This window comes from Pristiophorus japonicus, chromosome 8 (genome assembly GCF_044704955.1).
Source record: "Pristiophorus japonicus isolate sPriJap1 chromosome 8, sPriJap1.hap1, whole genome shotgun sequence".
In the NCBI taxonomy this organism is placed as follows: domain Eukaryota; kingdom Metazoa; phylum Chordata; class Chondrichthyes; family Pristiophoridae; genus Pristiophorus; species Pristiophorus japonicus.
The window spans coordinates 135553610-135577283 of NC_091984.1; the positions used below are offsets into that span (position 1 = coordinate 135553610).

Sequence of the window (23674 nt, forward strand, 5' to 3'; positions counted from 1 at the left end):
CTTCAAATTTATGTGACCAAATGAGACTTTGTGCTTTTGGGAGACTTGGGGCAATTAAGCTCTTCCAGTGGCAAAGTATTTCCCAATGTAGTTACCTAATTCCAATTTGGATTGATCCCAAAAGAGTCTATCCTCTGCTGTTCCTACAATATTATGATCAATCTTCAGTGTCTGTCTGCCTGCCTTGCTGTTTGTGAATTCTTGTTACCAATAATAACAATAACTTGTAATTTATATGGTGCCTTTGACGCAGTAAAACATCTGAAGGCGCTTCACAGTAGCATTATCAAACAGAATTTGACTCTGTGCCACATAGAGATATTGGGCCAGATGACAAAAAGCTTGGTAAAAGAGGTAGGTTTTAAGGAGCGCCTTCAAGGAAGATAAAAACACTGAGAAGTTTAGGGAGGGAATTCCAGAGCTTAAGCCATTGGCAGAGCAATTAAAATCGAGGATGCTCAAGAGGCCAGAATTGGTATCGTGTATAAATCCAACTCCAAAAGAACATCATTTACAGCACCAGTATAATTTTCAGTCTCTTCTTGTTTCCCCTAAATCACTTATCCTTGTGATTTACCACAGCAACCTGCATTTATATAGTGTCTTTAGTGTAGTAAAACATTCTAAGGCACTTCACAGAAGTGGAATAAAATAAAAATTGACACCGAACCAAGGATGGTGACATTAGGACAGATGACATTTAAACTTGCATCTTTGACCAACCGAATGAGGGTCATGAAGGGGGAGAGAGTTGAGAGGTTCAGGGAGGGAATTAGAGCTTGGGGCCGAAAGATAAAGGCAAGGCCACCACTGGTGAAACGAAGGAAGTGGGGAATACAAATGAGGCCAGAGTCAGAGGGTTGTAGGCAGTGTTCCCCTATGGTGCGCGGGTTGGAAGCTCAGCTTAGAAAGGATAACCAGCTAATGCCCATTGGTGTTGACTTATAGGCACTTTTGTGGTGATTAACCTTTGGGCATGAAAACATGGTTTTCCCTTGCAACTGCCAGAGAAACCATTTTCACCCAAGGCGAGTTTGGATTTAAATCCAATAATATGGTTGGAAGGACATCGTTCTAACCCATTGTTACAATTTGAGCTCTCTCTCAATTCTGTTTTGCACATGGTGCAGTACAGGTTCCATATGCAGACTCATGGCTCCTCAGTGCAGAAATTGCTCTGAATGGGAAGAGTGTGCGATAGAATTAAAAATGAGCTTTTTCCTGTGATATGTTGCACCAGAGGTTATATAGACTGTCCTTGCACATTTTCTGAAAAGCGATAAACACTACGCTGTCAGATTCAGGCTAAAAGTAGTAACTACATTTATTTAAATTAATTTTCATTACCCCAAAGCAATATAATTAACTCTCTCAATACTTTAAACTGCCTTAATAATAGTGTCGGAAATCTAGGATCCTTTACTACAACAACTTATATTTATATAGTGCGTTTAACGTGAAACGTCCCAAGTATTATGAGATAAAAATTTTGACAGCGAGCCGCATAAGTAGAAATTTGCACAGGTGACCAAAAGCTTGGTCAAAGAGGTATGTTTTAAGGAATGTCTTGAAGGAGAAAAGAGGTAGAGAGGCGGAAAGGTTTAGGCAGGGAGTTCTAGAGCTTGGGGACTAGGCAACAGAAGGCATGGGATAATCAGGGATGCTCGGGGGCAGAATTAGAGGAATTTACGCAATCTTTTAACTGAATCATGATGGGGGATGTGCCTTTGCTAACAGAATCCTACCTATTGCTGTGATGTGGAAAGATATGGTTGGATTTGATAGGGAATACCAGAATAGGGAAAGCCAGTTGCACTTATCCAAGCAATCTTTTGACATTCCAGATCAAACAAGTTCTTCCCCCAAGGCAGGCAATTTGTTAATTTTTTACTTTCAGGATTGTGAATTATAGATGTCTGACTTGGAGTTTCATGTTTGCTTTTGATAGCTTACTTACAAGTCAAATAGTTCGGCCCAGAAGACAAAATCTTTGGGACTATTGTGCGCCTGTAAGTTTTGCATGCATTTGCACTATCAAGTGGCCGTAAAATATGCCATGTCACTATTTCGAAGAAGAGCAGGGGAGTTAGCCCCGGTGTTCTGACCAATATTTATCCCTCAATCAACATAACAAAAAAAGATGATTATGTGATCATTATCACATTGCCGTTTGTGGGCACTTGCTTGTGCTTAAATTGGCTGCCATGTTTCCCACACGACAACAATGACTGCACTCCAAAAGCACTTCATTGGCTAAAGTGCTTTGTGACATCTGGTGGTTGTGAAAGGTGCTATATAAATCCAAGTCTTTCTTTTCTTCAACATTAGATGAATTTAACGTGTAACTATTTCTCTGAGATGGCTGGACTAGCTGTCACTCACAGACATGTATATATCCCTAGACAGCATTGTGTATTGCTTTAACTCGCATCTAAAAATATAAAGACAGATTTCCTTTCAAAAATGATAGAATTTGGATGATTTTAAAATAGAGATTTTAAATCGATTGGTGTCAATTGTGTTGTATTAGAAAGCCAATAGGTTTTGCTTGTCTAGATTATATAGCAGTAAGCATAGTTTATAGTTAGCTTTTCTTGTATAGGACTGAGAGGAGGAGAAATTTCAGCGTAGCAATGATCCATTGATTCCAGAATTAATTGCAGTTTTATTTAATAATATTTTGGATTATGACCATGAAGGGGGTCTCATATTCTGAGCAGTTGACGAGACTCTAGTCCGGTGGTAGTATCCAGGCAAACTTTATTGGCTCAGTTACATCTTGCAGTTACTAAGAATAAAGCGCGCTCTACCACGTGTTACAGCTTCAGTTATAGTCTCGAACGTGGGGTCTTTCCATTCCCTGATTGGCTCCCCCGCTGTTACTGGGGTCAGTTTGTCGATTCCGGACTGGCCGCTGGTTATGACCTAGCTGTCCATTGCAGATAGCAATCGCCTTGGTCATGATGTGATTACCATATCGTGCCCCTTCCTCCTGCTGTTCACTGTTTCGCAGCATGTTCCTGTTATCTGGTTGGAACAGCGCTTAGCCCTGTGACTGTTCATCGGCCCCAACCACGCTGCACCTTTTCCATTGTTAGCACGTACACAGCACACAGCTACTCTAATTATAAATTAATCCGGTCCCAGAATAGTTAAATCAGGTCCCACAATCCCCCCTTTGATTCTCTCCTTAGCTGGAATCATAACGCCCCGATCCACTTCTTAAGGTGCAGAAGTGGGTGGTGAAAGCCCCCTTCCACATTCCTTATTCCGGGGTTAGTCATTGTCATCATACCATAGCCAAACATCTAATCAAAGCAAACAAACAGTATAATGCTACTATTACAGCAAATACAAATATAATTCCTTGTAGCAATGAGCTGCCCACGGAGCCTAGCCAGCCTGTGGCCCAGCTCCACAGTGTGGTAGCTGGGGGTTGTTTCAGCTGTTCTATCTCCTTTTTGATGTGGTCGTCTAGGTTGGTGATATCCTCGGAACTATCGGGGATATACGTGCAACATTCGGTGCTGATCAAGGCACATGTTCCACCCCCCCCCCCCCCCCCCAGCTCTCCGCCAGGATAAAGTCTAAGGCCATTCGGTTTTGTAAGGACACTGTGCGAATGGCCACCATTTCAGCGTTTATTTTAAGTAGGGCTCCCACGGTGTCATTAGCCACCTTTTCCAGGACGGATGCCATGTTAATGGACTCCCTTGCTAATTTACCAGTTCCATACCAAGGAACCAGAATGGCGAAGAACCTTTCAGTCCCTAATCGCTCGTTTACTCCTTTGTGGAGAAAACAATCCTGGAAGGGAAGTGTTGTGGCGAATGTAGGGTATCACATAACCCAAATAACAAGATCCTGTCTAGTTCTGTGGCAGCCAGGAATAAGCCCTGTGGCCGCAAATAAAGTAGGTACCGTTGTATGGGGAATATCGACCACCTCCTATCACTACCCATCCTTGTGTAAAATTCTGGCCCGGGGTGGTCTTATTCGGGAAATGCAGGAAGCTCTGCATGCTTCCTTTCGTCATATTCACGTTTTGCCTACACGTACTATGCCCAATTCCATGCCCTCCGGTTTGGTTTCTGATCAGACATACCGACCCTTGTGGCCTTCCTATCCCTGAGGTGTTAGTGAGGACCAAGAACGGGGGCTTTCAGGTCTGGTTATACTTGGGCTGATACCACTCCAAAAAGGTGTTTAACCCATAACCCGCCGAACGCCATTCGACCTTTGGTAATTCTACGTCTTCCCCCAGACTATGGGACCTGTTCCCATTCGTACGGTTCTGGCTAAAAAAAACATTCTGCCATCTCCGATTCATTGTGGGGGATCGGTCTCAAAGGAATTCCTCCCTTTGAATGGATCGGTACCTGCGCACATACCCAACAACTGGAGATGTTGGCTTCCTTAGCATAGCTATATGCCATGTACATAAAAGTATTTGCATGCAGCTCCATGTTACACAGAGGTCGGGTCAGACCCACGAGTACAATCAGTCCAAATATTTTGTTGAGTTCAAAAGTTCAGTTTTTAGTCTGTTTCTGATACGGGTGCCCGTGCGAGGCATGGATCCAAGCCTCCTTCCCTTGGATTTTAACTGCCGATCGGGTCGTCAGTAATACTTGGTTCCCAGCGGATCTTTGTGTATTTTCTTTACGTATACCCAAACTCCTGGGACGATATCATGTCCTCCCTCCGGGGGTTCCCCCCAAGCCGCTTTTACCTGTTGGGAAGCAGAACTGATGGCATTTGTCAAATTCTGGCAATATTCCAACAATGTGTCACTCATCAGGTCTGTGGCAGTCTGCTTTTCACAGATCGGTGGTAGAGACATTGGTCTCCCGGTGATCACCTCAAAAGGGCTTAAGCCCATGGTTCAGTTTGGGGAGGCCCTGATGCTACACAAGACCATTGGGAGTGCTTGAGGCCACGGGATCCCCTCTTGATGGTACTTGGCCAGTCGTTGTTTCAAAGTTCGATTCATACGCTCCACTTGGCCTGACGACTGTGGGTGATCAGGGCAATGTAGATTCTATGTGATGTTGAGCAATCTGCAGACCTCTCGGCACACAGCTCCAGTAAAATGGGTCCCCTAATCAGAGTCAATACTTGTGGAGACTCCCCATCTAGGTATATAGTCTTTACACAGCACCTTAGCCGTGTGCGTGGCGGTGCTCCTTCGGGTGGGTACGGCTTCCACCCACCTAGAGAATCGATCCACTGTCACTAAGACGTCCGTATACCCCTGACATGGGGGCAATGAGATGTAATCTACTTGTAAATCTCAAAGGCCGGAAATCGGCGAAGGGGCGTTGTTGTGGAGGGCCCGGGGTTATTTTTCTGGCAAGTGACGCACCTGTCCACCGTGACTTGAGCGTGTTTCCTAAAACCCCGGCCCAACCAGCTCTTCTGGAATCGAGCTGTCATTTGTTAGGGGGCTAAGTGCGCCCAGGAGTGTATTTGTTGGGCCAAAAAGAACATTGGCGCAAGTGGTGCCACTGGTTTTCCTGTCTCAGGCTGCCTCCAAATTCCATCCACGCATAGTTTTATCCCTTCACTTATCTATTCCCATTTTTCCGTCCGGAGACATTCCTCCTGCATTTTTGCCAGATCCTGTGTCAGCATTCGGGTCCCCAGTTAGCATACAAGGGTGCCCTTCTCTGGTTCTATTAAAGCGGCTTCTTTAGCTGCCTGGTCGGCCCGTGCATTCCCTTTAGCCTCATTTGTATTCTCCTTCGTATGGGCCTTGCATTTCAGGATAGGTACCTCCTCTGGCAGCAGTAATGCTTCAAGTAGGTCGTGGACTTCCGCCCTATTCTGTATTGGGGTTCCTGCTGCAGTCAAGAATCCCCTCTTCTGCCACAACTGGCCGAAATCATGTGCCACCCCAAAAGTGTACCTGGAATCCATGTATATATTAGCTGTTTGTCCCTCGGCGACCCTGCAGGCTTCGACCAGTGCTCTCAATTCGGCCTGCTGAGCGGAGGTTCCAACGGGGAGCCCCCCCCGCCTTCCTTACTACCTCGTGCAGCGTAGTGACTGCCCAGCCCGCCTTACAGATTCCATGCTCCACAGATGAGAATCCGTCCGTAAATAGGATCAAGTCCGGATTGGGTAACGGCTCTTCGGCTGCTGCAGCGGCTTCTTCTGCTTCTTCTAACATGCCTGCACAGTCGTGCTGGTCTTCATACCCTCCTTCAGGCAAGGGGAGCACGGTGGCCAGATTAACCAGGCCAGCTCGTACAATATGCAGGTTTGGAGCTTCCAGGAATGTTGTGCATCTGGTCCATCGGCTGAGGTCACCTGGGTGACCCGGTTCATGGATAGAATAGCACGTACTGTATGGGGACACTTGATCAGTTTCTGGTATAAGACTAATCCCGCTGTTACCATTACTGCTCGGCATGTAGCTTCCATGGCCTTCAGGCAACTTCCCCATCCGAGAGCCACTGTGTCCAGTTTGGCCGAGTAGTATCCAATGGGCCTTTGTTGGTCCCCATGTTCTTGAGTCAGGATAGCAGTCATGTATCCTCCTTTTTCATGCACGAATAGGGTGAAGGACTTCCTGGAGTCTGGGATCCCGAGGGCGGGTGCCGTGCACAGGGCCTGTTTCAGTTTTTCAAATGCCTCCTTTTGCTCCTCAGCCAGGGTAATAGCTTCTTTTGAAGTCCGTTTTCCTTTTAGCAGGTCATTCAATAGTTGTGCCAGTTCTTATTAAAATTGCACAGACCCAAGATCGAAGGATCAAAGTTCTTGGATCGTGGCGGGCTGTTTAGCCGCGTGAATTGCCTCGGTCCTATCCTGGGTCAGTCCCCGCTCTCCCATTGAGATCTTTTGTCGTCGGTAAATTACTTCTTCCTGGCCTATCTGGGCCTTGGCCATACTGGCCTTGTATCCCTTTTCGACGAGGTGATCTAATAAGGTCAGCACGTCTCGTTCATGCTGTTCTTTCGTGGTGGACGCCAGTAGGATATCATCGACATATTGTATGACCGTCGATCCCATCGGGGGTAGCTCCCATAAGTGACCCTGGAGGGCCATGTGGAACACTGTTGGGCTGTTGTGGAACCCTTGAAGATGGGTCTAGGTATATTGTTGTCCCTGGATGGTAAAGGCAAACCACGGCTGCGCCTCCGGGGCCAGTGGAATTGCCCGGAATCCATTGGCCATATCAATCGCGGAGAAGTACTTGTCCTCCGGCGTCAGAGTCTGAAATATAGTGGAGGGGTCCGCTACCAACGGGGCTTTTTGGTCAATGCACTGGTTGGCCTTCCGGTAGTCCACCATCATGCGCCAGGTGCCTTTACCCTTATGCACTGGCCACACGGGGCTGTTGGATAAGCTGTGGGTCTTAACTAGTACCCTTGTTCTTCCAACTGCTGGATGATGGGTAATATTCCTTGGATTGATGTCGGGCTGATCGGGTACTGTTTCTGGTGCAAGGAGGTGGGGTCCCGGTGAAGGTAACCGGGCCAATTTTAAGCAAGCCACAGTCATGTTTGTCCTTGGCCCATATCGGGTGGTCCCTTAGTTCTTCCCTCTGTAGGGATCGGATCGACCATGTAACTTGGCCGTCCTCAAAGTCCAGGGAGGGGACTATTTTCGTCAAGACGTTCATCCCGAGTAGGGGTTGTCCCACCGGCCCCACCCAGACCAATGCGATTACTTCATGTGGTCCCAGAACCAAACACATCGGCTGGGTTCGGTGGAGTATCAGCTTATGGCCTCAGACTCCATGTGCCGCACGGATTGTCCCGTCGAGGGGGAATTTATAACTTTTGGGCACGTAAGTCAATTTTGCCCATGTCCAATAAACAATCAATCTCTTGGTCGCCCACTCCCATACTGACATATAGTCCGTCCCTGCGCTGATATATTAATGCTGATGGGGATCTTGCCAGGGAGGGGGTGGGCTCTACGAGTTTTTTGCACACTCCAGCAACTGCAGCTGCTGATTGAAGGAAAGTTCTTTAAACCGCTCCATCACTGGCCTGTTTCTGGCCCGTCCCTGAGCTTCCCTGGTTGTTCTGTTTCTTCGCTTGGCACGATCGGGCCCAATGTCCCTCTTTACCGCAATAGTGGCACTTTCCCGGCAGTCTTCTGGACGTCTGTCCCTCCCGGTCCTTCGGTTTCCATCCAGTCTGCATTACTCAGACCTTTGAAGTTAAATCCCGATCAAACTGGCTACACCGGTCTACCAACTGCGCGAAGGAGGTTCTCCGATCATCCCAATCTGCCAGGGTCGCCTTTACTAATTTAGATAGTTCTGGTTTCAACCCTGCCATAAAGGTAGCCTTCAAGGGTCCGACTCTTTCGTCATCCATCTGCTCCGCATCTTGATGCAGACCCGAATGTTCCAGCCATGTAGACTTGAATCGCTCCTCATACTAGAGTACCTTCTCTGTGCCTTTTTGCTGGCACACTGCAATCTTACTCCAATCCATCCTTGCCGGCCCATACTTTCTTAACCACCCTTTCGCTTCTCCCCAGGCTGCGTCAATCCCCTGTCCAGTGTTTCTAAATGCCTCTTTTACTGCCCTCTGGAGATTACATGCCGATCGTCTCGGCGCCATGACGGTCAGAATCTGGACTCCGTCCAAAGGATGGAGTGTGTAAATATTTCGCAGTCGATCTAATTGTTCCCAAGTTCTTCCCCCTGCCCCCCTTTTCGGGTGTTGTAGTTCTTTCGACCATTTATCTATTTTTTCGGGTTCCGTGGCTACGTGAACTATCATATTCTCGTATCTTTGTTTACGTTTCTTAGTTCCGCCTTCCGTCTTGGTCGTCGTCTCTACTTTAACTCTCCTTGTTTTTAGTGGGGCTAATATAGGGCGAATATCGCGCTGTCCGAGTCCTCGTCAGATGACGAGGAGCCCGAATCCGAATCCAACATCACTACTCCCGCTGTTGCCTTTCCAGCTGTCTGTGTTCTTTCCCTACTTGTGCCAGACTTTGATAGATGACTTTGTACCCCATCTGGCCCCTGCATACTGGCTGCGACCGAATCTTTAATCTCACCCTTCAGTTTAGTTATCTCTGTCCATTTCTTCTCCATTTCCGAATTTTTCTTGGTCACTTGTTCCCCAAGTGCCTTGATTTGATCTTTAGCAGCTTTCAGATCCCGATCGAATTGGTACTGGGTCATGATTTCTTTTCTCTATCGAACTTGGCTCATGACAGGCAGGGACCAGCAGGTCCTTTCTTTATCTTTCATGCGCATGGTTTTCCCCTATATCCTTTTAATATCGTACAGGGTCCACTGACCCTGAGAGGTTCCGTACTTTTGTTCAATTTCGGCACATGTCTTTCGTATATCAAACCGCTGTTTGATGTATTCCCTAAGTCTTTCTAACACTTCCTCGTCCGTGACCTCCGGTGGGGCCAGCCCTCCTTTTTCAGCCATTGTGCCGATTTAGAACCCTTAGTTGCGGCGGGTGCAAGACGTGGACCTTAAGTCCGGGATAGGACCTTATGTTCTGTCGAGTGGAGAGCTCTCAGTTACGGTGGTCTCGACCCTAATACTACCCACAGATGTTTCTTTTAAAGATCGCCTGAATGACGCCTGCCGTGAAAGACTTCGGACGAGGACTTTATTTAAGAGGTGTCCTTAGCCTCGTGTCGACGTGGGTCCTAGGGTCTCCCAGCGGCTGACATTCAGCGATCCTGCCGACTACGCTAGAATGTAGGGGGTCTCATATTCTGAGCAGTTGACGAGGCTCGAGTCCGGTGGTAGTATCCAGGCAAACTTTATTGGCTCAGTTACATCTTGCAGTTACTAAGAATAAAGCGCGCTCTACCGTGTGTTACAGCTTCAGTTATAGTCGTGAACGTGGGGTCTTTCCATTCCCTGATTGGCCTCCCTGCTGTTACTGGGGTCAGTTTGTCGACTCCGGACTGGCTGCTGGTTATTACTCAGCTGTCCATTGCAGATAGCAATCGCCTTGGTCATGATGTGCTTACCATATCATGCCCCTTCCTCCTGCTGTTCACTGTTTCGCAGCATGTTCCTATTATCTGGTCGGAACAGCGCTTAACCCGGTGTCTGTACTTTGGCCCCAACCATGCTGCAACTTTTCTATTGTTAGTGAGCACGTACACAGCACACGTATTCTATAATTATAAATTAATCAGGTCCCAGTTAATCACGTCCCACAATAGTTAATCAGGTCCCACAGACCACTAGTTACAATCTGAGTCTGAAGGTCATTGGTTGAAGCTCCATTCATAGAAACATAGAAAATAGGTGCAGGAGTAGGCCATTCTGCCCTTTGAGCCTGCACCGCCATTCAATAAGATCATGACTGATCATTCCTTCAGTACCCCTTTCCTGCTTTCTCTCCATACCCCTTGATCCCTTTAGCCGTAAGGGCCATATCTAACTCCCTCTTGAATATATCCAATGAACTCGCATCAGCAACTCTCTGCGGCAGGGAATTCCATAGGTTATCAGCTCTGAGTGAAGAAGTTTCTCCTCCTCTCAATCCTAAATGTCTTACCCCTTCTAAGACTGTCCTCTGGTTCTGGACTTCCCCGACATCGGGAACATTCTTCCCACATCTCACCTGTCCAGTCCCGTCAGAATCTTATATGTTTCTATGAGATCCCCTCTCATCCTTCTAAACTCCAGTGAATACAGGCCCAGTTGATCCAGTCTCTCCTTATATGTCAGTCCTGTCATCCCGGGAATCAGTCAGGTGAACCTTCGCTGCACTCCCTCAATAGCAAGAATGTCCTTCCTCAGATTAGGAGACCAAAACTGAACACAATATTCCAGGTGGGGCCTCACCAAGGCCCTGTACAACTACAGTAAGACTTCCCTGCTCCTATACTCAAATCCCCTTGCTATGAAGGCCAACATACCATTTGCCGCCTTCACCGCCTGCTGTACCTGCATGCCAACTTTCAAGGACTGATGTACCATGACACCCAGGTCTCGCTGCACCTCCCCTTTTCCTAATCTGCCATTCAGATAATCTGCCTTCGTGTTTTTGCCCCAAAAGTGGATAACCTCACATTTATCCACATTATACTGCATCTGCCATGTATTTGCCCATTCGCCTAACCTGCCCAAGTCACTCTGCAGCCTCTTAGCGTCCTCCTCACAGCTCACACTGCCACCCAGTTTAGTGTCATCTGCAAACTTGGAGATATTACACTCAATTCCATCATCCAAATCATTAATATTCAGAGATTTGAGCACGTAATCCAGGCTGATACTTGAATGCAGTACTGTGAGTGTGCTGCACTATTGGATGTGCCATCTTTCTGATCAAATGTAAAACTGAGGCCCTGTCTGTCATCTCAGGTGGTCGTAAACGATCCAGAGCATTTTTTGAAGAAGAGCAGGAGATTTCTCCCCGATGTCCTGGTCAATATTAATCCCTCAACCAACATCTTATAAATAACCAGATAATCTGTTTTTTTTTTAATCATTGTGGGACCTTGCTGTGTGCAAATTGTCAACTGCGTTTCCCTATACAGGTTGAATGTCCGAAATCCGGAGTTCCAAAATTTGGAATGTTCTGGAATCTGGACACTGGGCTGATCCATGGTGGGGTTGTCCGGAATCCGGATAATCATTTTCTAAACACGATTACTGCTGCGAGTTGGGCCTAGGGAGGGGGGAAAACACCCCCCAAAAATTGCAAAAAACAAAAAATAAAAATTCAGAAAATATTCACAAAACCCTTACCTACTAAATCACTGGAAAATAATTAAAAAATATAAAAACTTTAACTTACCTTTTTTGCAGGTCTTCAATGCAGGATTTTCATGGCCCCAGAACCACCAACCCCCCGCTCTGCCACCGCTGACCGCCCCCCCCCCACCCTCCCCGCCTTGCCTCGGTCCCAAAGTTTCCGGATTTCGAGCACTCTACCTGTATTAAAACGGTGACTACACTTCATAAGAACATAAGAAATACGAACTGGATTAGGCCATTTGGCCTTTCGAGCCTGCTCCACCATTCAACAAGATCATGGCTGATCTTCTACCTCAACTACACCTTCCCGCACTATCCCCACATCCCTTAATTCCCTTTGTTTCCAAAATTTTTCAACCTCTGCCTTGAATATACTCAACAATTGAGCATGGGGTAGAGAATTCCAAATATTCACAACCCTTTGAGTGAAGAAATTTCTCCTCCTCTCAGTCCTAAATTTTTATTTTGAGACCGTGACCCCGTGTTCTAGATTCCCCAGCGAGGGAAAGCATCATCTCATCATTAACCCTGTCAAGCCCCTTAAGAATTTTACATGTTTCAATTAGATCACCTCTCACTCTTCTAAACTCTGGAGAATATAGGCCTAGTTTACTTGATCTCTCCTCGTAGGGCAATCCCCCTGTCCCAGGAATAAGTCGAGTGAACCTTTGTTACACCTTGCTTTTCTTTACCACACTGCTCCTTCCGCTCCCAGAAGTCTGCGCGGCCCCCGGCTTGCGAGCACCATCGGAGCAGGCCAGGGAGCGGAAGGAGCAGCGTGGCGGCATGCCACTCCAGGGAGCAGTGCCTTCTGGAGCAGGAGAGCAACGTCAGCAAAGAGAGCGACTGGATTGGATGTCACCAAGATCCAGGTCACTGATTGGAGCGTGGGCAGGTACTGCAGGAGCGGCGAGAGATTGTAGAGGACATGATCAAGGCCAAGGAGAGGTGAGAGTTCGGGGCCCAGAAGAGGCGAGGTCCCAGGGGCAGCACGGACCAGCCCTCACTGCGATATGTGTGTGCGCACGAGGTCCGTGCAGCAGAGCTGGTCTCCAGTCGTCTTGGATAACCCTTGCCACTGGACCAAGACCTGGCTCTGTCAAGCCCGTGTGGTGGCTGGTGTGCAACGGCCACCACACGTTTATAAAAAAAAAAAAAAAAAAAAAAATCCACGCACAGGCATCTTCCACCCTTCAAGATTTAGTTCGGAAGTTAGGTCCTTCATTGAAAGACCTGTGAACTTTTTGGTGTGGAAGCAAGTCATCCTCGACTTGAGTGCCTGCCTATGATGACGATAATGTTGCACATATGTCTTTCCTGAGGTAAGGAGACCAGAACTGTACACAGTACTCCAGGTGTGGCCGCACCAATGCCCTGTATAATTGTAGTAAGATCTGTTTACTCTTTTACTCTAATCCCTTTGTAACAAAAGCTAACATGCCATTTGTTTTCCTAATTGCTTGCAGTACCTGCATGTTAACTTTGATTCATGTATGAGGACACCCAGGTCCCGCTGAATGCAAACATTTCCCAGTCTCGCCATTCAAAAAAAATTCTGCTTTTTTGTTTTTCCTACCAAAGTGGATAACTTCACACTTCCCCACATTGTATTCTATTTGCCATATTCTTGCCCACTCACTCAACTTGTCTAAATCTCTCTGCAGCCTCTTTGCACCCTCCTCACAGCTTACTTTCCCAACTAACTTTGTATCATCAGCAAACTTGGATACGTTACACTCAGTCCCTTCATTTAAGTCATTAATATAGATAGTAAATAGCTGTGGCCCAAGCACTGATCCTTGCGGTACCCCGCTAGTTACAGCCTGCCAATCCGAAAAAGTTCAGTTTATTCCGATTCTGTTTTTTATCCATTAACCATTCCTGAATCCATGCCAATATATTACCCCCCCACCCCATCCCATGAGTCCGAATGTTGTGTAATAACCTCTTGTGTGGCATCTTATCGAATGCTTTTTGAAAATCTACATACACTACAAAGGTACTTCATTGGCTGTAAAGTGTTTCGGGATGTATTGAGGTTGTGAAAGGTGCTACATAAATGCAAGACCATTATTTCTTTTACAAAGACTGATAATTCAATAAAATATAGGGCCAGAATAGGGAGGCTGCCTCCAATCTGATAAATTTCTACGAAAGTACCTGGTGGTCCCAGAAACATAGAAAATAGGTGCACGAGTCGGCCATTCAGCCCTTCGAGCCTGCACCGCCATTCACTGAGTTCATGGCTGAACATGCAACTTCAGTACCCCATTCCTGCTTTCTCGCCATACCCCTTGATCCCCCTAGTCGTAAGGACTACATCTAACTCCTTTTTGAATATATTTAGTGAATTGGCCTCAACAACTTTCTGTGGTAGAGAATTCCACAGGTTCACCACTCTCTGGGTGAAGAAGTTTCTCCTCATCTCGGTCCTAAATGGCTTACCCCTTATCCTTAGACTGTGACCCCTGGTTCTGGACTTCCCCAACATTGGGAACATTCTTCCTGCATCTTACCTGTCTAAACCTGTCAGAATTTTAAACGTTTCTATAAGATCCCCTCATTCTTCTGAACTCCAGTGAATACAAGCCCAGTTGATCCAGTCTTTCTTGATATGTCAGTCCCGTCATCCCAGGAATCAGTCTGGTGAACCTTTACTGCATTCCCTCAATAGCAAGAATGTCCTTCCTCAAGTTAGGAGACCAAAACTGTACACAATACTCCAGGTGTGGCCTCACCAAGGCCCTGTACAACTGTAGTAACACCTCCCTGCCCCTGTACTCAAATCCCCTCGCTATGAAGGCGAACATGCCATTTGCTTTCTTAACCGCCTGCTGTACCTGCATGTCAATCTTCAATGACTGATGTACCATGACACCCAGGTCTCGTTGCACCTCCCCTTTTCCTAATCTGTTACCATTCAGATAATAGTCTGTGTCTCTGTTTTTACCACCAAAGTGGATAACCTCACATTTATCCACATTATATTTCATCTGCCATGCATTTGCCCACTCACCTAACCTATCCAAGTCACTCTACAGCCTCATAGCATCCTCCTCGCAGCTCACACTGCCACCCAACTTAGTGTCATCTGCAAATTTGGAGATACTACATTTAATCCCCTCTTCTAGATCATTAATGTACAATGCAAACAGCTGGGGCCCCAGCACAGAACCTTGCGGTACCCCACTAGTCACTGCCTGCCATTCTGAAAAGTACCCATTTACTCCTACTCTTTGCTTCCTGTCTGACAACCAGTTCTCAATCCACGTCAGCACACTACCCCCAATCACATGTGCTTTAACTTTGCACATTAATCTCTTGTGTGGGACCTTGTCGAAAGCCTTCTGAAAGTCCAAATATACCACATCAACTGGTTCTCCCTTGTCCACTCTACTGGAAACATCCTCAAAAAATTCCAGAAGATTTGTCAAGCATGATTTCCCTTTCACAAATCCATGCTGACTTGGACCTATCATGTCACCTCTTTCCAAATGCGCTGCTATGACATCCTTAATAATTTATTCCATCATTTTACCCACCATTGATGTCAGGCTGACCGGTCTATAATTCCCTGTTTTCTCTCTCCCTCCTTTTTTTTTTTAAAAGTGGGGTTGCATTGGCTACCCTCCACTCGATAGGAACTGATCCAGAGTCTACGGAATGTTGGAAAATGACTGTCAATGCATCCGCTATTTCCAAGGCCACCTCCTTAAGTACTCTGGGATGCAGTCCATCAGGCCCTGGGGATTTATCGGCCTTCAATCCCATCAATTTCCCCAACACAATTTCCCGACTAATAAGGATTTCCCTCAGTTCCTCCTCCTTACTAGACCCTCTGACCCCTTTTATATCCGGAAGGTTGTTTGTGTCCTCCTTAGTGAATACCGAACCAAAGTACTTGTTCAATTGGTGTGCCATTTCTTTGTTCCGCGTTATGACTTCCCCTGATTCTGACTGCAGGGGAACTACATTTGTCTTTACTAACCTTTTTCTCTTTACATCTCTATAGAAGCTTTTGCAGTCCATCTTAATGTTCCCTGCAAGCTTCCTCTCGTACTCTATTTTCCCTGCCCTAATCAAACCCTTTGTCCTCCTCTGCTGAGTTCTAAATTTCTCCCAGTCCCCGGGTTCGCTGCTATTTCTGGCCAATTTGTATGCCACTTCCTTGGCTGTAATACTATCCCTGATTTCCCTTGATAGCCACGGTTGAGCCAGCTTCCCTTTTTTATTTTTATGCCAGACAGGGATGAACAATTGTTGTCGTTCATCCATGCGGTCTCTAAATGTCTGCCATTGCCCATCCACTGTCAACCCCTTAAGTATCATTCACCAATCTATCCTCGCCAATTCACGCCTCATACCTTCAAAGTTACCCTTCTTTAAGTTCTGGACCATGGTCTCTGAATTAACTGTTTCATTCTCCATCCTAATGCAGAATTCCACCATATTATGGTCACTCTTCCCCAAGGGGCCTCGCACAATGAGATTGCTAATTAATCCTCTCTCATTACACAACACCCAGTCTAAGATGGCCTCCCCCCCCCCCCCCCCTAGTTGGTTCCTCGACATATTGGTCTAGAAAACCATCCCTTATGCACTCCAGGAAATCCTCCTCCACCGTATTGCTTCCAGTTTGGTTAGCCCAATCTATATGCATATTAAAGTCACCCATGATAACTGCTGCACCTTTATTGCATGCACCCCTAATTTCCTGTTTGATGCCCTCCTCAACATCACTACTATTGTTTGGAGATCTGTACACAACTCCCACTAACGTTTTTTGCCCTTTGGTGTTCTGCAGCTCTACCCATATAGATTCCACATCATCCAAGCTAATGTCCTTCCTAACTATTGCATTAATCTCCTCTTTAACCAGCAATGCTACCCCACCTCCTTTTCCTTTTATTTTATCCTTCCTGAATGTTGAATACCCATGGATGTTGAGTTCCTAGCCCTGATCATCCTGGAGCCACATCTCTGTAATCCCAATCACATCATATCTGTTAACATCTATTTGCACAGTTAATTCATCCACTTTATTACGGATACTCCTTGCATTAAGACAAAGCCTTTGGCTTGTTTTTTTTAACACCCTTTGTCCTTTTCGAATTATGTAGTGTGGCCCTTTTTGTTTCTTGCCTTTGTTTACTTGGCCTTCCACTATTGCTTTTGACCTTTCTACCATCTGTTTCTGACTCCATATTACTTCGTCCTGTCTCGCTGCATAGGTTCCCATCCTCTTGCCATATTAGTTTAAACACTCCCGAACTGCATTAGCAAATGTTACCCCTAGGACATCAGTCCAGTCCTGCCCAAGTGCAGACCGTCCCTTTTGTTCAGGTCCCACTTCCCCCAGAACTGGTTCCAATGTCCCAGGAATTTGAATCCCTCCCTCTTGCACCACTGCTCAAGCCACGTATTTATTCTAACTATCCTGCTCCCTCTACTCTGATTGGCACGTGGCACTGGTAGCAATCCAGAGATTACTACCTTTTGAGGTCCTACTTTTTAATTTAACTCCGAGCTCCCTAAATTCAGCTTGTAGGACCTCTTCCCGCTTCTTACCTATATCGTTGGTACCTACATATACCGCGACAACTGGCTGTTCACCCTCCCTCTCCAGAATGCTCTGCAGCCTCTCCGAGACATCCTTGACCCTTGCACCAGGGCGGCAACATACCATCCCGGAGTCTCGGTTGCGGCTGCAGAAACTCCTATCTATTCCCCTTACAATAGAGTTCTCTATCACTAGCTCCTCCCACTCTTTTTCCCGCCCTTCTGTGCAGCAGAGCCACCCATGGTGCCATGAACCTGGCTGCTCGTGCCTTCCCCGGTAAGTCATCTCCCCCAACAGTATCCAAAACAGTATATCTGTTTTGGAGGGAGATGACTGCAGAGGACTCCTGCACTACCTTCCTGCTCTTGCCTTGTCTCTTGGTCACCCATTCACTATCTGTCCTAACCCTTACCTGCAATTTGACTAACTCACTAAATGTGCTATCCACAACATTCTCAGCATCGCGCATGCTCCAGAGTGAGTCCATCTGCAGCTCCAGTGCCGTCATGCGGTCTGTTAGGAGCTGTAGCTGGATACACTTCCTACACACATAGTAGTCAGGGATACTGGAAGAGTCCCTGATTTCCCACATAGCACAGGAGGAGCATGACACGGGTCCGAGCTCTCCTGACTTAACCCTTAAATTAATTTGCTTACTAAAATTTACTTAAACACCAAACAGCTGCTTAGTAGTTCGCTGCCAATTAAACCAATCTAAAAGTCAGTCGAAAACTTTTACCAGTCGAACAACCAATCACTTACCAGCTTGGCTGTGATGTCACCTCTCAATTTCGCACCCCTCTGTCTTTGTCTGCAACTGGTTGGGCTGGTCTCTGGGCCTCCGTCTCCAACTCTTGCACTCCTGATCAGCTGCTCTAGTGTCAGCACTGGTAGGAAAAACAAGACAAAACAGCACCTGCCACCCCCACTTGCTCGAATTCACCCCCACTTGCCCGAATTCATGAATGCCACTCTATGCTGCTGCACTCCGTGCTCTGCACGAGCTGCCTCTTTTTAACTGTATCTAGGTCAGATGACTCACTACTGGTCAGTCGTTTACAGAACTGGTTTTAACTAGCTCCTACTGGAGTTACCTTGTTTTTCTCTGCCAAAACCTGAAAGGTTCCCAACTATTTAACTTTTCCCCTTGAGATTCCGTTGGGGAGGCCTTCTCTTCCCGCACTGCAAAGCGCGCTCCCGTCCTCGAGGTTCCCACGCAGAAGATGCAGTCACGTGTGACTGCACAACCAATCAGGTACAGTATTCCAGAGCATTCTCATCAATAGCAATGAGAACTCCGTATGAGTTCTCATTGCTATTGAGAAAAAGCAAACACACTAAACACCATAAAAAAATAAAAGAATTAAAATAAATTGAAATTAAAGTGTATAAATGCCTTAGAAAAAATATATATTTCCGATTTTTTTTTAAGTTTTGTAATTAGGGTTAAAAATAAACTTACCTTTTTAACAATAAAATGTTTTTTTTTTAATTAATTTTATTATATTTTTCTATGTTTTTAAACTCTTACGCTTGTAAAAGTAGGCTGGACGCAAGATTTTTGAGGACATTTGCTGAACAAGAAATGGGTAAATCCCACAATGTTGCCCATGCAAATGTTCTCGCTCCCAATATGCGTTGGATCTGTCAAGCTCCAGTTTGAGGGATCGGAAAAGCCGTTTTTTTAGCGCATGCGCATTGTGCGCTGAAAACCAGCTTTTGTGATGTCTTCCCGGGTCTGTAGACACTCAGTACGGACCCGAGGAGGCTGGAATTTCCAGTCATTAACATAAGTCAGCAGAATTAACTTTATCTTAAGCCATTTTCCAAACCTAATAATGAAAATCTTTGTTACGTATCTGATTATGGGAAGGGAGAGTATGTAAAGTGGATTTTACTTCGTCATTGCTATATATTCCTATAAATTTTAATTCTCTTGCATTCTTCCCCAGTGCAGTTAAGAGGAAAATCAACACTTAAATTTATTTGCCGGTTCAATCTTGCTATGCCAACTGTGTGCAAAACCTAAAGTGCTATTGAGTTTTCATCTCGGCCAAGGTGCATATTTGAAATGTAATTTAATGGCTTCATCTGACGTCAGTATATTTGGTAAACTTTCATCAAAAAATCTTACCAATTTGGAAACTTTACTGACTCAGTCAGAAGTTTTAGGTTTGAGTGATGTCTGAGAGTTTGAGCTCATAATCTAGCTGACACTCCAGAGCAATCAGGTGCTATCCTTCAGATGATGTGTTAAGCTAAGGTCCTGTTTGCTTGTCAGTTCTGGCGTATGTACAAGATTTTGTTGCATGATTCTAAGAGGAGGAGGATGATGATCTGGTATGCTGGCTAGCATTTCTCCTTCAACCAATATCACTTTAGAAAAAAACAGATTAACTGGTTGAAGCTGTTTGTGGGATGTAACTGACATGGAATGACTGCCGAATTTGTAACAGTTTATGCAGTTCTAAAGTGATTTATTGTCTCAAGTAGTTTGTAATGTTTCAGTGTCAAGCATTATTTAAATGCATGCATTTATACACATGAGCAAGAGCCATATGTCAGTCAAGATGGAGTGAAATGAGTTGATTTGGTTAAGTTCTGCTCTCTTGGGGCCCAAGTTTCAGGCCGCGCCTACAACGGCGCAGCCCCGACCTGGGCGCCCTTTTTTCGCGCCAGAAAGTGCGCCTAAAAAATACTTGCCGATTCTCCGGCTCCCTGCAGGTCCTCTGGAGGGGGAGGGTGGAGCCAGGTCCCTGCGCTGAAAACAGTGCCGGGACCTCTGCACAAGCGCGCTACAGTGGGCACGCATGTGCAGTAGCTCCAGGCGCCCAAAACTCTGTGGGAGGGGCCCGAAGCACGCAGCCCCTAGCCCTGGCCGAATGGCCTCAATGGGCTGCGTGGCTCAGGCTGCACCTCCCTCGCCCAGCTCCTGCTTCCACCCAACCCGACTCTTTTTCCCCCCCCTCCCCTCCTTCCCCGCTCCGCTCCACACCCCTCCTTCCCCGCTCCGCTCCACACCCCTCCTCCCCCGCTCCGCTCCACACCCCTCCTCCCCCGCTCCGCTCCACACCCCTCCTCCCCCGCTCCGCTCCACACCCCTCCTCCCCCGCTCCGCTCCACACCCCTCCTCCCCCGCTCCGCTCCACACCCCTCCTCCCCCGCTCCGCTCCACACCCCTCCTCCCCCGCTCCGCTCCACACCCCTCCTCCTCCCCCGCTCCGCTCCACACCCCTCCTCCTCCCCCGCTCCGCTCCACACCCCTCCTCCTCCCCCGCTCCGCTCCACACCCCTCCTCCCCCGCTCCGCTCCACACCCCTCCTCCCCCGCTCCGCTCCACGCCCCTCCTCCCCCGCTCCGCTCCACGCCCCTCCTCCCCCGCTCCGCTCCACGCCCCTCCTCCCCCGCTCCGCTCCACGCCCCTCCTCCCCCGCTCCGCTCCACGCCCCTCCTCCCCCGCTCCGCTCCACGCCCCTCCTCCCCCGCTCCGCTCCACGCCCCTCCTCCCCCGCTCCGCTCCGCTCCACGCCCCTCCTCCCCCGCTCCGCTCCGCTCCACGCCCCTCCTCCCCCGCTCCGCTCCACGCCCCTCCTCCCCCGCTCCGCTCCACGCCCCTCCTCCCCCGCTCCGCTCCACGCCCCTCCTCCCCCGCTCCGCTCCACGCCCCTCCTCCCCCGCTCCGCTCCACGCCCCTCCTCCCCCGCTCCGCTCCACGCCCCTCCTCCCCCGCTCCGCTCCACGCCCCTCCTCCCCCGCTCCGCTCCACGCCCCTCCTCCGCTCCGCTCCACGCCCCTCCTCCCCCGCTCCGCTCCACGCCCCTCCTCCCCCGCTCCGCTCCACGCCCCTCCTCCCCCGCTCCGCTCCACGCCCCTCCTCCCCCGCTCCGCTCCACGCCCCTCCTCCCCCGCTCCGCTCCACGCCCCTCCTCCCCCGCTCCGCTCCACGCCCCTCCTCCCCCGCTCCGCTCCACGCCCCTCCTCCCCCGCTCCGCTCCACGCCCCTCCTCCCCCGCTCCGCTCCACGCCCCTCCTCCCCCGCTCCGCTCCACGCCCCTCCTCCCCCGCTCCGCTCCACGCCCCTCCTCCCCCGCTCCGCTCCACGCCCCTCCTCCCCCGCTCCGCTCCACGCCCCTCCTCCCCCGCTCCGCTCCACGCCCCTCCTCCCCCGCTCCGCTCCACGCCCCTCCTCCCCCGCTCCGCTCCACGCCCCTCCTCCCCCGCTCCGCTCCACGCCCCTCCTCCCCCGCTCCGCTCCACGCCCCTCCTCCCCCGCTCCGCTCCACGCCCCTCCTCCCCCGCTCCGCTCCACGCCCCTCCCTGTCAGAAACACAGACACTGACAGACAGTGAGAGAGAGACACACTGAGGCGGTGGTGGGGGGGCGTCCCAGCACGCTGTTGGAGGGCTCCCGGTGCTGCAGTCAGTAAGTAGAAAATGTTTTGTTTTATTGATTTTTTTTCATTTTTCATTTTTTTTGATTGATTTATTGATGTATTTATCATTTATTATTGATGATGGCTCTTTATTTGTAAAACTGAAGTGTTTAATGTTTGTAAACTTCCCTTAAACCCCCCCCCCCCATTCCCTACGCCTGATTTGTAACCTACGCCTGATTTTCTAAGTGTATACAAGGTTTTTCTGAGCGTACGAAAATCTGCACTTACTCTATTCTAAGTTAGTTTGGACTGTGTTTTCACTGCCTAAACTTTCAAAACGGGCGTAAGTGGCTGGACACGCCCCCTTTTGAAAAAAAAATATGTTCCAAACTGAAACTGTTCTAACTGACTAGAACTGGAGCAAACTAAATGCCAAGAATTGCAATTTCTAAGATACTCCGTTCTAAACAAGAACAGGAAAAAAAATAGGAGCAACTCAGGCTGAAACTTGGCCCCTTGATAACTAACATTTTTTGGCTCTCCAAGTGGTATTAAGTATAGAGACCTTAAAGTTTGAGATCATCAAAGTGGGCGCAGTGGAGGAATTGCACCCCATGGTGGGCTAGGAAGCTTCATAAATACCTGGTGAAGGCCTCAGGCCCCAAATAAGAGCCTGCAGGTCCAGTGTTTTCAAGGCATCATGGCACATGCGTGGCCATCTTGGTACAGGAGCAGAGAGTGGGCTTCAGAGTCCCAATGACCAGATGAGAAAATCATTGCCTCGTTGATTTTATTCTCACTCTGCACATGAGGGGGTGTTGTCCCAAGTTCAACTTAGAGAGGCATATCTGACCACCTGCTTCTGATATCCATGAAACAGTCAGAAAATTGGAAGAGGTACCTTTTATTTGTCACAAAATTCAGCTTTACGTTTTTAAACTACAATATTTATAGTTTTACAGATGTGAATGATTTCTTGCAGTTCAGTGATAGGATTGTATTTAAAAAAAAGTTTGTTCAAGAAAAATACTTAAATTCTAACAGATACTGATAGCGCATTTATAGAATCATAGAAATTTACAGCACAGAAGGAGGCCCATTATTTTGTGCTGGCTGAAAAAGAGCTATCCCGCCTAATCCCACTTTCCAGCTCTAGATCCCATAGCCTTGTAAGTTACGGCACTTCAACTACATATCCAAGTACTTTTGAAATGCGATTACTGTTTCTGCTTCATTTAAAGATCACATGGATGAACTTAAGCAATTGTACATCCCTGACTGGAGTAAAAATAAAACGGGGAAGGTGGCTCAACCATGGCTAACAAGGGAAATTAAGGATAGTGTTAAAGCCAAGGAAGAGGCATATAATTTGGCTAGAAAAAGCAACAAACCTGAGGACTTGGAGAAATTTAGAATTCAGCAGAGGAACACTAAGGGTTTAATTAAGAGGGGGAAAATAGAGTACGAGAGGAAGCTTGCAGGAAACATAAAAACTGACTGCAATAGCTTCTATAAATATGTGACGAGAAAAAGATTAGTGAAGACAAATGTAGGTCCCTTGCAGTCGGATTCAGGTGAATTTATAATAAAGAAATGGCAGACCAATTGAACAAATACTTCGGTTCTGTCTTCACGAAGGAAGACACAAATAACCTGCCTATTGTACTAGGGGACAGTAGATCTAGTGAGAATGAGGAACTGAAGGATATCCTTATTCGGCGGGAAATTGTGTTCGGGAAATTGATGGGATTGAAGTCCGATAAATCCCCGGGGCCTGGTAGTCTGCATCCCAGAGTACTTAAGGAAGTGGCCCTAGAAATAGTGGATGCATTGGTGATGATTTTGCAACAGTCCATCGACTCTGGATCAGTTCCTATGGACTGGAGCATAGCTAATATAACACCACTTTTTAAAAAAGGAGGGAGAGAAAACGGGTAATTATAGACCGGTTAGCCTAACATCAGTAGTGGGGAAAATGTTGGAATCAATCATTAAGGATGAAATAGCAGCGCATTTGGAAAGCAGTGAC

General features: G+C 47.6%; 1 protein-coding gene across 12 annotated transcripts in view; it reads left to right on the forward strand.

Annotated features, from left to right (window-relative positions):
* fam20b (FAM20B glycosaminoglycan xylosylkinase) overlaps positions 1–23674 on the forward strand; it is a 388233-nt gene that overhangs the window by 189597 nt on the left and 174962 nt on the right. The window lies entirely within an intron of this gene.